Below are 14622 nucleotides of genomic sequence, written 5' to 3' on the forward strand. Positions count from 1 at the left end.
TGCAAAAGTACCTAGTGATTGGAGGATGGCTCGAGTTGTCCCAGTCTTTAAGAAAGGCGATCGATCGTTATTACAGAATTACTGCCCCATATCACTGACGTCATAATGCTGCAAAATTTTTGAGCACATAATCGCAAGTCGCATTAATGAATTCTCAGAAGAAAAGTCGATACTAACCACTTGTCAACATGGCTTCAGAAAAGGCTGCTCGACTATGACACAATTAGTTGTAGTAATCTATCCATTTGCTAAAGCTTTGGATGCTAACGGTCAAATTGATGCTGTATTTTTGGATTTTAGTAAAGCTTTCGATAGGGTCATTTACGAAAAATTAATTCTAAAGCTAAGAAACATTAGGCTTGCTGATATCCTAATTTCCTGGATCGCAGACTATCTGATTAACCGTAAACAGTATGTTTCAGTTGATGGGCACAACTCGGGCTGTCTACCACATACTTCAGGTGTGCCCCAGGGCAGTGTCTTGGGTTCATTACTCTTTTTTTATATATTAATGACATCGTCCCCGTCGTCCCACCTGGAACACAAATAAGACTGTTTGCAGAAGACTGCGTTGTGTTTCGTACAACTAAATCTGTGGATGATCAGAAGGAACTAGATTTCAGCTTGAATAACATATCCTTGTGGTGCGAAAAATGGGGCATGGCTGCAAATACTGACAAAACAGTCTCTCTTCGCATAACGCATAAAAAGAATCCCCTCTATCACGTGTACAAAATGGGGTCTGTCCCGTTAAAACAAGTTGAAAGCTATAAATACCTTGGCGTAATCTTCACTGCCAATTTATCTTGGAACCTTCATGTGGAGAGCACATGCTCTGCTGCATTCCGCAAACTAGCTTACCTGCGACACAAACTTAGAAATTCTCCTTGAAACGATAAGTTACTTGCCTACCTAACCTATATCCTCCCAAAACTAAAATATGCCTGCGTAGCATGGGACCCGTATACTAAGCTCAATATCAACAAACTTGAGAGAATACAAAGAAAGTCGGTTCGTTTTATTTATTCTAAATACAAACGTTCGGACTCCCCGTCACAACTAATGTTCGCTAATGAGATTCCTTCTCTTGAATTAAGAAGACAGAAGTACCGCTTGGATTTTTTACATAATCTAGCTGACCACAAATTCACCCTCAACTCTTCGCTTTACGTAAGCCCTGTTTCCACAAGGCAAACACGGCACCATCACTCTGATGCATTAACACCTATCTATGCTAGAACAGACACGTATAAGTTTTCCTTTTTTCTACAGACCATTTCAGAATGGAATTCTCTGCCCGCACCGTAGAACTTGTGACGATGGGTGACATGTACTTTTCTCTACCTTTTTTATGTGCATTCTATCACAATTTTGTTAAGTTCTTTTGAATATGTTTGTATAGGCATTTATATATTAGTGTGTACATATATATGTGTGTGTATATGTGTATGTATATATGTATGTATATATGTGTGTATATATGTATGTATATATGTGTATATAATGTATATGTATGTGTGTATATGTAGTGTATATGTGTATGTGTGTGTATATGTGTTTGTATATGGATATATATTTGTATGTTTATTTGCGTATGTATATACATATGTATGCTTTAGTTTTGTGTATAATTATGTATGCCTGTCCTGCAAGGACCACGACGTGGTCTGCAGTATGTACTAAATAATAAAAATGAAAATCTTCAGGGACTAGAAGCCAAATTGGACGGGCGTCGATTCGGCTTCAGCCTCTCTTTTGTCAAGCAAGCAAAACACGTTGAACAGTCACTATCAGCATTGGTGTATGCAGATGATGTAGTATTATTAGCCGACAACAAAGATCTGCAGGGATTGAGAGACATCTGTGGTAATGCGGGAGATAGGTTAAATTTGAGATTCCGCTAGAAAAAATATGCAATTATGATTTTTAATGATAATGAAGGCAGTGAGCATAAGATATAAAAAGTCACGCTAGAAATAGAGGATAAATACATATATTTGGGCGTATGGATAAATAACGGGGCTGAGTATCTAAGGGATCACTAAAGATACGTAATGACTAAGGGCACCGGGAATGCAGCTGTAATGAAAAATAGGGCACTGTGGAACTACAATAGGTGTGACGTTCTCAGAGGGATTTAGAAAGGTGTCATGGTTCCGGGTTTGACGTTCAGCAATGTTGTCTTGTGCATGAAATCATAAGTTCACACAAAATTAGAAACTAAACAACGTGGCATAGGTAGACTTGCTTCGGGAGCACCAGGGAATACCCCAAATCAGAGGGTACAGGGGGACACGGATGGGCATCGCTTGAATGCAGGGAAGCTAGCAGCAAAATAGAATTTGAGGAGCGATTGAGAAAAAGGGGGGAGGAGTGTCAAGCTAGGAAAGTTTTCAGCTACTTCTACATGAAGAATGTTGGTACTAAATAAGGAAGTGAACTCGAAAACTTTCGAGCAAGTATTTAGAGAACAGCAGAATACCATGCCAAAAAGAAACTTCGGTTAAGGAGAAGGTAAAGGAAACAGAGAGGGACATGTGATAGGTGGGAATGCTTACGAAATCATCACTGGAGACCTAACCAGCTTTTAAGGAGGAAATTGCAAGAGAAAAGATCTACGATAATTTTCGGAGAGTTCTCTGCTCTTCGAGGCTAGAACTAGAGTATTGCGGACCGAGACGTACCGAGCAAAGTACGAAGGCACAGCCACGGTATGTAGTGCGTATTGGGAGAAGGAAACGGCTGAACATTTGATAATGTTCTGTAAAGAGCTCCACCCTATTGTTGAATATAATGGCGCCGAATTTTTCAAAACATTGTGGTTTAGGGACAGTGAAGGCAAAATAGACTTTAAACGGGTAGAAATAACCAGTAGGAGGCTAATTGATTGGTGGCTACAATCGAGGCGAGAGTGAAATTCAATCCTTAAACACACAGTGATAGTACTTAACTTTATGGCTAGGTGGTGAAAGCCACCACCCGATCTAAAGGGCACAGGATACATTCATCTGACCATCCATTGATCACCACTCTCATCATCATGGTTATATCGGTAGTGCCGGTGGTGACCCCTGGCGGCAAGACTTGTGGCGGCACGAAAGAATTGAACGTGTCTCTTTTGCGCATCTCGTTTGGCGCGAACGGTTATCTCTCGCGGTGTGTACCTGATGCACGGCACCGCAGGCCGTCGGCCGAGGGCCCTCGTGGTAGGTCAGCGTTCGCTGCCTTGTTAATGTCACTATGTTGTGGAGTGTATGATAATATTGTGCACGATTGTTTTATCGTATTGATCCCAATTGATCTTATAATAATTCGGCTGACAATATTGGCGTTCTAAATGTTGGTAAATAAATATGTTAGTTGTTGGTTCCTTCAAAGCGCGTCTGCTGTGTCCGCTCACTCTAAGAGCCGGGTGCTCATGGATGGATAGATGGATATGGCTGTACCCTTTAGATCGGGCGGTGGCTAGCACCACCAAGCCGTAATACTTAATGAACTGAAAACTATATTTATTTTTTTCTCTTAAAAAGTGAGTTTGAGGATTCGTACATTGCAGTGAAGAGTTTAATTTTCACTCGTGCCTTGACTTTAGCCACCAATCAGATAACCTCCTTCTAGTTAAGTCTACTTGCTTAAAGTCTATTTTTTCCTCCCGGTCCCTAAACCCCAGTGCTTTGAAAAACTCTGCGCCATAATCCTGAACTATAGGGTGAAGCCCTTTACAGAACATTATCAAGTGTTCGGCAGTTTCTTCTTCCTCTCCACACGCACTGCATACTGTGTCTACCCCTTCGTATTTGGCCCGATATGTCTTGGTTCGCAGTACTCCCGTCCTTGCCTCAAACAGTAGAGAACTACCCCGAGTATTATCATAGATCATTTCCTTGGCAATTTCCTGCTTAAAAGTTCGATAGATGTCTAGTGCGGACTTCTTAATCGTGCCCATTTTCCACATGTCAGTCTCCGTTTTCTTCACTTCCTTTTTAACCGATAGTTCTTTTCGGTTTGGCCACCTGCTGTTTTCTAAGTATTTACCAGTCAATTTCCTGGTTCGCTTCCTCCATTTTGTATCGACATTCTTCATGTACAAGTAGCTGAAATTCTTCCTAGCCCAACGCTCCTCCTTCATTTCTCTCAATCGCTTCTAAACGTTTATCTTGCTGCTACCTTCCCTGCCCTCAAATGATGTCCATCCCATCTCACCTTGTACTCCCTGATTTGGTGTATTCCCGTGAGCTCCTAAAGCAAGCCTACCTCTTCCACGTTGCTTAATTTCTAATCTTGCTTGAACTTCTGATCTCATGCACAAGACCGCATTGCCGAACGTCAGCCCAGGAACCATGACCCCTTTCGATATTTCTCTCACATCATACCTATTGTAATTCCACAGTGCCCTATTTTTCATCACTGCTGTATTCCTGTTACATTTAGTCGTCACGTATATTTCGTGTTCCCCCAGGTACTCGGTCCCATTGCTTATCCATATGCCCAGATATTTGTATTTATCTGTTATCTCTAGCGTGACCTCCTGTATCCTAAGCTCACTACCTTCGTTGTTATTGAAAATCATGACTGCTGATTTTTCCTTACTGAATCTAAAATCTAACCTATCTCCCTCATTACCGCTGATGTCCATCAATCTCTGCAAATCTTCCTTGTTGGCCATTAGCACTATATCATCTGCGTACATTAATGCTGGTAGTGCCTGATCAATAGGTTTTCCTTGTTTGACTAAAGAGAGGTTGAAGCCCAGCCCACTTCCCTCTAATTTTACCTCTAGTCCTTGTAGGTACATCATAAATAATAAGGGTGACAGGGGGCACCCCTGCCTAAGCCCCCGTTTTACCTCTGCAGGCTTGTATACCTGTTTTTGCCACTTTATAAGTACCTTGTTACCTTTATAGATACCCTTTAAAAGATTAGTGACTACATGTTCCACGCCTAGTGTGTCCAGTATTCCCCACAATTCCTCTTGAACCACGCTATCGTACGCTCCCTTGATATCCAAGAATGCTAGCCACAAGGGCCTGTGTTCCTTTTCTGCTATTTCGATGCACTGCGTCAGTGAGAACAGATTGTCTTCCAACCTCCTGTGTTTCCGAAACCCATTCTGCAGTTCCCCCAGCACCCCCTCATCTTCTATCCATGCCTGCACTCTTTCCTTTATAATCTGCATCGCCAGCCTGTAGACCGCTGATGTCACTGTTATAGGATGGTAGTTGTTTATGTCAGCTTTGTCCCCTTTTCCTTTATAGATCATGCTCATCCTGCTAAGTTTCTATCAATCGGGAACTTCACCATCGATTATTATTTTGCTCACTGCCTCTCTCAAAGCCTGCTTAGACTTCGGACCTAATGTCTTTATCAGCCTAATTGGAATGCCATCTGGGCCTGTTGATGTACTACTAGGAACCCTTTTCTCAGCCCTTTCACACTCTCGTTGTGAAAATGGAGCCATTGCACCACTTGATTTGTCCTTGTCTATTGTTGTGCATAAAGTACTTTTTTGTTGAAATTTTTCTGTCACCCTTGTTCTTATATATATTCAATAGCTTCGTCCCCTTCTAGCCTGGCACCTTGGGCTGTTGTTGTAAAACTCTGCTCTAGGCTCGTCTCATATCTTAGGTAGTTTACATGGTTCCAAAAGTTCGCAGCTGCCTTTCAATCTTTTTTATGTACTTCTGCCAGCCACTGAGCTCCCTTTCTTCTAACCTTTTCATTGATCAGAAGGGATGCAGCCCTTCTACAGCTTAGAAAGGTTTCCCATTTTCTTTCAACACCATCTGTCGGTTCACCCCGCTGCTTAGCATGTCTGTGTTCTCTAGAGGCTTCCTGACGTTTTGCTATGGCTCTCTTAACTTCCTCATCCCACCTACTTTTGGGTTTGTGTCTTCTTTTCCGGGGTGACTTGTTACGCGTCTTAGCAAGCTCTAGCTCCAAGAGTCTAATTAGATTCGTGTATGTCCACACTGTCTTAATATCCTCCGTGATTACTTTCTCAATTTGTTTAGTGGCTATTTCAATTTGCCTTTCTGAATAAAAATTTTTCTGTAGTTGCTCATCTTGTCTCCTTCCCACTTTCACTGCTCTTCCAAAACTTAGCTTGATACGTTTGTGATCACTACCCAGACTTCTGGAGCCACCTTCATCTATGTGCATTCCCCTGAGCTTATCATACATTCTATGTGACATCAGTGCATAATCTATTGTCGACTGCAGCCTTCCTACCTCCCATGTTATTTGCCCTTCACACTTCTCGGTACTGTTGCAAATGATCAAATCAAGCCTTTCACACATATCTATGATCATTTTGCCTGTCGGGTCGGTATACCCATCTATATCTTCTATGTGCGCATTCATGTCTCCTAGTATAATTATCTCGCACTCTCTCCCTAACTCCTGAATGTCCTTTGATATACACTCTGCCATTGCCTGGTTTTCCTCTCTGGCCTTTGCTCCCGTCCACAAGTACACGAAACCAAGCAGTGTCATTTGACCTGCCACTTTCCCTTTTAGCCATAAATGTTCCTTGCACTCCTGCTTGACCCTTTGCCAGTCTGTACATTTTATGAATGAATGCCCCAATACCACCCCCCTTTCTGCTGCCTTCTGTTCTATTACAATATTCCCACGCGTAGTCCGGATTGTTCTGAGGTTGTTCCATGTCCCTGAGATGTGTTTATACAAAACCGTATACCATCGGCATCTCTTCCCTTAGATGTTCTTCTATCTCTTCCCACTTCAGCCTGTTCCTACCACCCTGCATGTTAATATACCCTATGTCTGAATGGGCTCGGCGCTCGTGGCTACGTCTATTTATGCCCCGGACTCTACCTATCTTAGACATTGGTGCCACTTTGGAATCGTATCTGTCCATAACACCTGTCGAAGAGTCTCCCTGGTTGTTTTCCTCGTTACTAGCTATCCTGCACCCCGAAGGGCTCGCTTGCCCCCCCAAAAAGCTACTGCGCATCCTGCAAGTCGCCAACCCACCTCATGACCTAGCCGCCCATATAAGTGAATTCTGTCTAGTTGAACCCCCCCCCCCCCCCCCCCCTATGCACCTCTCTGTTTATTTCCACCACCTCAAAGCCTTTCTCTCGACTCATCCGCCATATCTCTTGGTTTGCGTTTACAACCGCGTTTTGCAGGTTGCTATCACGCACTGGTACCTCCGGTATCGTGCATATCACTACCTGTACCTTAGGAGAAGTGGCGCGCATGTCATCGACGCCTTTCGCCAGTGTGGCTGCTAGTCCTGCTGTATCTTCATTTAAGACATCGTTTAAACCGCCTGAAATTATCACGAGGTTTCGTCTATCAGATGTAGTTTTGAGTTTTGCGCTCGCTTGCCTCATGACTGCTTCCAGCTTGCGTCCTGGGAACGCCCCTACTGCAACCCTCTTGTCACCTCTTAGCCTCTCTTTGATGGCTTCTGTGCATCGATTTAAATTCGAGTCTCCGGCGATTATCACATGTTGTGACTTTTCAGCTGGAGTGTCCTGCACCTGGGGGCTACTTGCACCTGTGACGCCGGCTGCTTTGTCCCCTCCCAGCACCACCACTACCTCGCTGAAGCTGGGCCTTGCGACAGTTGAACCGGCTAAACCTGTTTATTTCCAAACTTGTTTGCTCTTTCTTCTCCACCGTTCTGGTCCGGTTCTCTTCTGTTCTCTCCGTAGGCCGCTTTTTTCTTCAGCTTCGCTAGTGCTTCCTCAGTGGACTTCAGTCTTTCTCCCATTGCCCTCGTTTTCTCTTGCTCTGTCGCCAACGCAGTCTCGAGCTCATCGATTTTCACCAGCAGTTCACTTTGGGCAACCATCATTTTCTCCATTTTTGCCTCGACCTCACATTGCCTACACTTCGCGTCAGCCTCTTCTCCATCCGCATCTACGCTTGGGTCCACTTTCAAACCCACTCCACATCCTGAACACTTTACAGTCTTTTTAACCATGTCTTTCTGACACCAATTGTCCCTATACTCGATAATTAATAAACTCGAGCCGTGCACTACGAAAAAAAGAAAGTCTAAGCTCTACTACAAAATTTTGCGTGTTCAATGTACGCGCACCTCTTCCACGGGGTGACAAAAGAAAAACAACAACAAAAAATTTCAAACACACACACCCGCACTAATAAATACCTGGTGACTGGCCCCCGAAAAAGCCGTACCATAAAATAAGTGCTACGAAGATTTCAACCGCTGCCTTATAATTAAAGCTGAAAACATGCAAGAACACTTATCTGCGCAGTCGATCCGGAGCGCTCGAAAAACACGTCCATCCACCGTGACAGCCCGAACACTCGCCATTTCAAGACGCCACCCTGGCGGCCCAACGTGGAGCTCTTGGAGCATCGGACGACAGTGGTGGCAATTCGGTACAAGGTTTTGTTTGAGCGGGGGTAGAGGAAACCTAAGGGGAACTTCTGTTGCTAGTGTAAGCGGTGTGCTTTGTTGAGCGAGGCCAGGATTCCGGCTCACGAGGGGCTAGTTTTTTAAACGTCCACCACGTGCCGCATAAAGTTTAGCCCTCCCCCACCCCGCTCACTCTTTTCTCCTCCCACCACGACGCTGACGAGTTCCCTACAAAAATGGTTTCGCTCTTCAACCTGTTCTCGCCTGCCACTCATTGCGGGAACCAAAGAATAGCGCCCCGCTGCCAGCGCATTCTTACTCACGCCGTTTGAGAGCCGGCTGGTGTAGAGTACGCGAACATGGTCCGGACCAGCCATGAACGGTTTTTCAGACTAAGGGCTTCTGCCTTTCTTTGGCTCGGTAGAGTTCGAGTCCTCACAGTTTTTAAATATAGTCATAGGTTATTTATATACAAAGAAGGTACGACCAACTGCATTTCATTCTTTCGTTTTTTTCTCGTCGTAGGTAATCTGTCGTATTCATAATATCAGGTTCAATACTTAATTTGTGGTTCAGCCATATTCTTTTCTGACCCGAACTTTTTGTAGGGCAGAAAAAAGTTTTAAATCTTCTTTTTCTGGCTAATTGGCTATTCAAAAGCATTCAAAAAAATAAAAAAAGATGCTAGTACAACCATTTTCGCAGGAGAACCATGTCCAGTATACTGGACACTGGTATCCATTTGTTGAACATACAGGTACATACATTCTCCTATTCTCTTTGAAAGAGCGCTGCTTTTGGCGCTGTTAGGTTAATAGTCTTATAAAACACAAGTGAATTCGTTTTGACCCGAGAAAAAGTTTCTCGTGGTTGGCTGTAGCACATAGCGTTCAGCACCACAAAGGAAACAATACTAGAAGAGAGCATGCTTATACTGCCCACAATTCAACTACGTCATACGCTGATCCCCCTCGTGCTCCATGCTGTTGATAGATTCCCAGCATGTCCCAGTTTCATTTTTCTATGACTGAGCTTGAAGAGTGTCATGTCAAGCCACCTCTTGTTTTCTTTTTTTCCCTTCTATATTGAGCACGAAGTGCGCCAATGGCGTCTTGGTGTCGAGTGTACTGGAAATAAGTAATTCTTGCATTTCCAGCAAAGTTTTGATTACAAAGGATACATTTTTTGCAACGATGTATCAAAAAGACGTAACATAGCTTGTACGATTTAATGATGTCAATGGTGCAAAAATATCTCCTCAAACACTTTTGTATACTTGACCGCATCGTGTGCACGCATTTTCGCGTAGATTATGCAATTACTTCTAGTGGCCAATAAATAGGTGGGGCTGAAGAATGAACTACACTTAAAAACGTGTTATTCGACTCCTACAGAAGCTACACAAGTGGTTTCAGTTCTGACTGTAGCTCTGCTTACTTTTCTGCTTCACTTTTTTGTCATGTTTTAGTCAACACTAACTATATGTACTACCCTGCTGCAATCACCAAGTGTTGATTGCAGTAACTGTAAATAAGTAGTAATAATAAATAATATGTTCAATACACTAGTCATGGGGTAGGAAAAAAATATGCTTGGCAACCCCATAGTGAACGCTCCGAGATTGTACTGCCCACTTATCCCTTGTGGAAGCTCGTTCGCTTTCTTATTTCTACGTAGCGCTTATTCTTTGCGTCAATGCACATAAGGAGCTAAGTATAGTTCCATAGGAAAAAAAAACACACAAGTTGCTCGGGATGGACAGCACAGTTACAGTGTAAACTGGAGGAGTGGCTTTTGTATACCTTTTTTGTAATTTAGTGTTAGCATCTCATTTGCTGGCATCTCATTTGCTGGCATCTCATTGCAGGCGTCTTATTTTATAAGGTAACCAGCATAGTTGCGTAAACTGTACTTCAAACAATGTCTGCTTCAAGGGACAGCGTGCCCCTGATTGGTTTTGCACTACTACATGAAAACATTGATGAACTTCGCAACTCCGGATTATGCAGCATCGCGTGTTTGACAAAAGATTTGCTACACCTAGAACCATTGTGTCTTTATCTATGTTTTTGGCACATTTAAATCACCTTGATATATTAAAAATAGTAATAGATAAATTATATATGTAACGCTTCATCTGGCGAGATTTTATTGCGACATGTGAAAGGAAATTTTATAGTGTTATTGCGCACATTACTAGTGCTTTATGCAACAGATAGTCGAATGTGCAACGCTCTCCGCGTTGTTGATATATGTGTTGAAGGCCTGTGTTCCGATAAAGCAGCTATCGAATAAGGTCTTTGACGTACAATGTAAAGGCTAACATGCTTAACTTAAAAGCAATTTTAAACCCACGCTGTTTATTTAGGTATACATCTCAAACACGTATTGCTTCCTCTCGCGCCAGGATGTTGTCAGAATTCAGAGTTTGATTTTGCGACTGAAGAGTGAATGCACCATAATTATTGTCAATATTAGATTAGAAAATATTCATGATAATCCACCTTTTTACTCAATGGTCTCACTGATGTATGTGTAAACATGGGAACGGCAGGAACACCAATCATGCTGTAGCCAAAGAAAAAAAAATGATGCAGAACATTTGGTATTAGTCTACAAAGCACTTATCAATTGATAATAATTCATTAGTTGCTAATGTGAGGTAATTACTGGCAGCAATATGCTTTTATTTTTCCTTCCAGGAAAAAGAAAACTAATGTTCACGCTTGGTACCATCGTATACAGTGTTACACCTTCAATCCTCCCACAGCTCAAACAATACTGTAGGATGAAAATCTAAGTGAAATACACGCTTGATACATGTAGCATTTTATTTTCAACAGCCGAGTGTTTAAGCTTCATTTACAGCCTGGCCGACGGCCACTCCGAACTCGGAACACATGCGTCAAGTTAAGTGGAAACAAAGCATTGCCACATATATTATTGTTACGTGAATGACGAGTTGATAGACTGTCTTTAATATTGTCCTTGTATAATATTGCAAGAAGGGAAAAAGGAAACTGAGGAAGAGGTAAAGGAAAGGAGTTGGGGTAGGCCACCAGTACCGTTGCTTCCGCAGTCTTTTCGTGTGCGCCAATTAAATCTGCTTTTTTTCCCCCTTTAGGTCAGCAATAACATTTGTTTATATATTAATGTTATATAATTCGCATTTCTTCGCACAGTGCTAGAGTGCCCGAAGTGGTTTCGTTTGTAAATGTTACAAAGGAAAGCGACAATAAAATGCATCATCGAACTAGAATAGCATTCTGTTAAAAGCCTGCTTTTTTTTCTTTTTTTAAACTGTTCAACGTATAGGTAGGTCTGTTTCATGGAATCGGACGTTGTCAGCTTTTGAGTCTGAGTCGCCAGAGCTTCCTGTAGTTTGCCTGCCCTAATAAGAAGACTAGTGTTGTTGCAAAGTACCAGAGATTTTGCGGAACGCAATATAGATTTTAGGCGGCTTTTGCCACACTAAATGCTCATACTAAATTATTCATCACAGTTGATTGGGTTACGTTCTTGGTGCCTAGATGCACGCGATGAACTACTGGAGCAACAGCTGAGTTTTAGTGCCGGAAAGCAACACAGTAACACAAAATTTACCTGCGGCATTATTACAATTATGGTATACAACAGCATAACTCACTCATAACATTTTTAGTTGGCTTATCACTTTTAATAGATCACAGCAACCAGGTTTTACATTTATCAATGGAAACGTTCACTTGATACACTTCTGTGAAGACCCCTCGAGAGGTAAAGACTGACAAAATTGTTACCCAGCGTTGTGCATTTAGATGGCTTTTGTTTTCTTTCCGTTTATGCCTGCATTTTTATTATTATAACTGGACGTCACGACGTGTATTTAAAGAACGACCACTTTACGATGTAAAGAGACCCATGAAAGACACACTACGCGAAGACCTTCCTTTCCTGGTCAGCCCACAGGCAAAAAATGATTGAAGCCAGCCAAGCGCATTGTCATTCCATATGTGCCGGCCGCCAGTGAAGGGCTCTTCGCGATTCTCGGAAAATCAGGGGTTCAGGTGGTTCGCAAGCCTGTTTCGATGCTCACCCGCTTGCTACCACGGCCGAAGGAAGAAGCAACATGAGCGAGTAGTCTGCAAGTTGCCGTGTTCAGAGTGTCCAGCCAGCTACGCAGGCAAAAGCAAATGTTTCCGTTCAGAAAGCCTGTGAAGCGGCCGACAGGTCTGGACTGGCGTACCTGACGTGGGAGTCGGCCGCTGAACGCTAACGTGCGCCTTGCCGGGCAGCAATAAGCTTTCGCACCCACTCGTAAAGATTACGCCAACTTAAGAACGACGTCACGAAAGCAGAAGTGCAACGTGGCGCTTTTGCAGAGCCCTTGAGCAGCCCGACCATGTGATCAATTCCTACAGTTTTTTTGTTCTAGAAACAGAAAAGAATTTCGGAAGGAGGTCCTTGCGCGAATCCTGGCACATGTACAACACGCCAACAAACTTGAACCGTTCTCTAGGAACAATGTCATCAGTATACGTTCACAACTTTTGAAACGTGTTGGAAACGGAAAGCCGCAGCTTTGGCAAAAGAAGATACGGAGATGATTTTGTGACAAACACAGACCGATCCTGAGAAAATTACCAAGTCGTTCCTGACACCCCACGTCCTCTACAATTTTTCAAACTTCTTAAATATTCTACCGAGCCCAGCAGGTTACAGTCAAAATGCTTACATTTAAGTTTATAAAATTCTCACTCCACAACTTATTGAACTCGGAAATAAAAGCAAAAATAAATAAAAAATGTTTTGTGTAGTGCTGGCTGCTAAAGTGCTGCTGGTACTGCGCAGGTCATGGAGCTTGGAGAACACGGCTTTGACAATCGATTTCTATAATTTTCAATTATAAATATCTACTTAAACGTCGTATATATTTAAATATATATATATATATATATATATATATATATATATATATATATGTTGACTCCTATAGCTGACTCCTTCGCCGAGTCAACCCCTGCTTGTTCAACAACCCGTTTCAAGTGGTGGAGGTGCTGGGTACATCTGGTCCTCACCCTGGAACTTCGCAGCCGCACACTCCAACGACCTCTTACAATGACTGATCCGGGGCCATCTCATGCTGCTACTCCAGATCTCGCACCTGTGCCTGTCTTCTGCGCTGGCGCTCTCCGGCAGCGCGACCCCCCCATATTTGGTGGCACAGAGGACCAAGATGTGGACAACTGGATTGCCGAGTATGAACTGGTGAGCGCCGTCAATAAGTGGAACGCCGCCGATAAGCTCACAAATGTGAGTTTTTGCCTGACCGACGTGGCAAAACTATGGTACAGAAATCATCAAAGTGATTTCAGTACCTGGTCGGAATTGGCGAAAACCCTCGCGGAAGTCTTTGGCCGTCCGGCTGTCCGCCGCCTTCGTGCTGAACAGCGCTTGCGGGGCAGAGTGCAGAGAGCAGATGAAACTTTCACGAGCTACATCGAAGATGTGCTATTTCTCTGCAAGCTCGTCGATTCGACTCTGGACGAGGCAGGCAAGATCAAGAACATCATGAAAGGAATCGACGACGGTGCATTCCATATGCTGGCTGCGAAGAGTCCCCCGACGGTCGCCGAGGTGATTCAGCTCTGCCAAAGCTATGATGAGCTGCGTAGGCAGCGCGCTTCTACACGTTGCGCTGCGGAAGACACCGCGGACATCTTATCCCTCGACTATCGCCATGACACCGCCGACCACTCTGCGTTGATGCCAGTCATAAAGCAATTCATACGCGAGGAGGTCGCCCGGCAGCTATCTATAATCACAAGAACTACCGAGCCGATGGCACCCTTGTCGCCTTCGCTTCGCCAGGTCATTCAATCGCAAGTTGCCGAAGCATTGCCGCCAGCTCAGGCTCCCCCAACTGTTACCGCACCACTAACGTATGCAGCCGCAGTTGCTCGGCCACGTGCGCCAGCGTCTCCGGCCATCTACGAAGCTACTCGCCACGTTTATTCGTCGACGCCACCTTCCCGCTCGCTGACCATCCCGTCTCCGGCTGTATATGAAACAGGTCAGAACGTTTATATGACGCCGCCGCCTGCACGACCATTTACGGTACCTTATTCAGCGAACAGTGCCCCTATCGTCAGCCAATGGCGCACTCCAGATAATCGGCCGATATGTTTTTCATGTGGCATCCCAGGCCACGTAGCTCGTCACTGCCGTCGTCGCAGCTTCCCTTCTCACGAGATTGCAGGGGCCTCGCATTACATGCCCACCATGCC

The 14622-nt window shown here is 43.8% G+C and overlaps 1 protein-coding gene across 2 annotated transcripts in view; it reads left to right on the plus strand.

The window, feature by feature from the left end:
* Positions 1-14622, plus strand: part of LOC142777401 (uncharacterized) — a 110526-nt gene that overhangs the window by 62832 nt on the left and 33072 nt on the right. The window lies entirely within an intron of this gene.

This window comes from Rhipicephalus microplus, chromosome X (genome assembly GCF_043290135.1).
Source record: "Rhipicephalus microplus isolate Deutch F79 chromosome X, USDA_Rmic, whole genome shotgun sequence".
NCBI classification, from domain to species: Eukaryota; Metazoa; Arthropoda; class Arachnida; order Ixodida; family Ixodidae; genus Rhipicephalus; species Rhipicephalus microplus.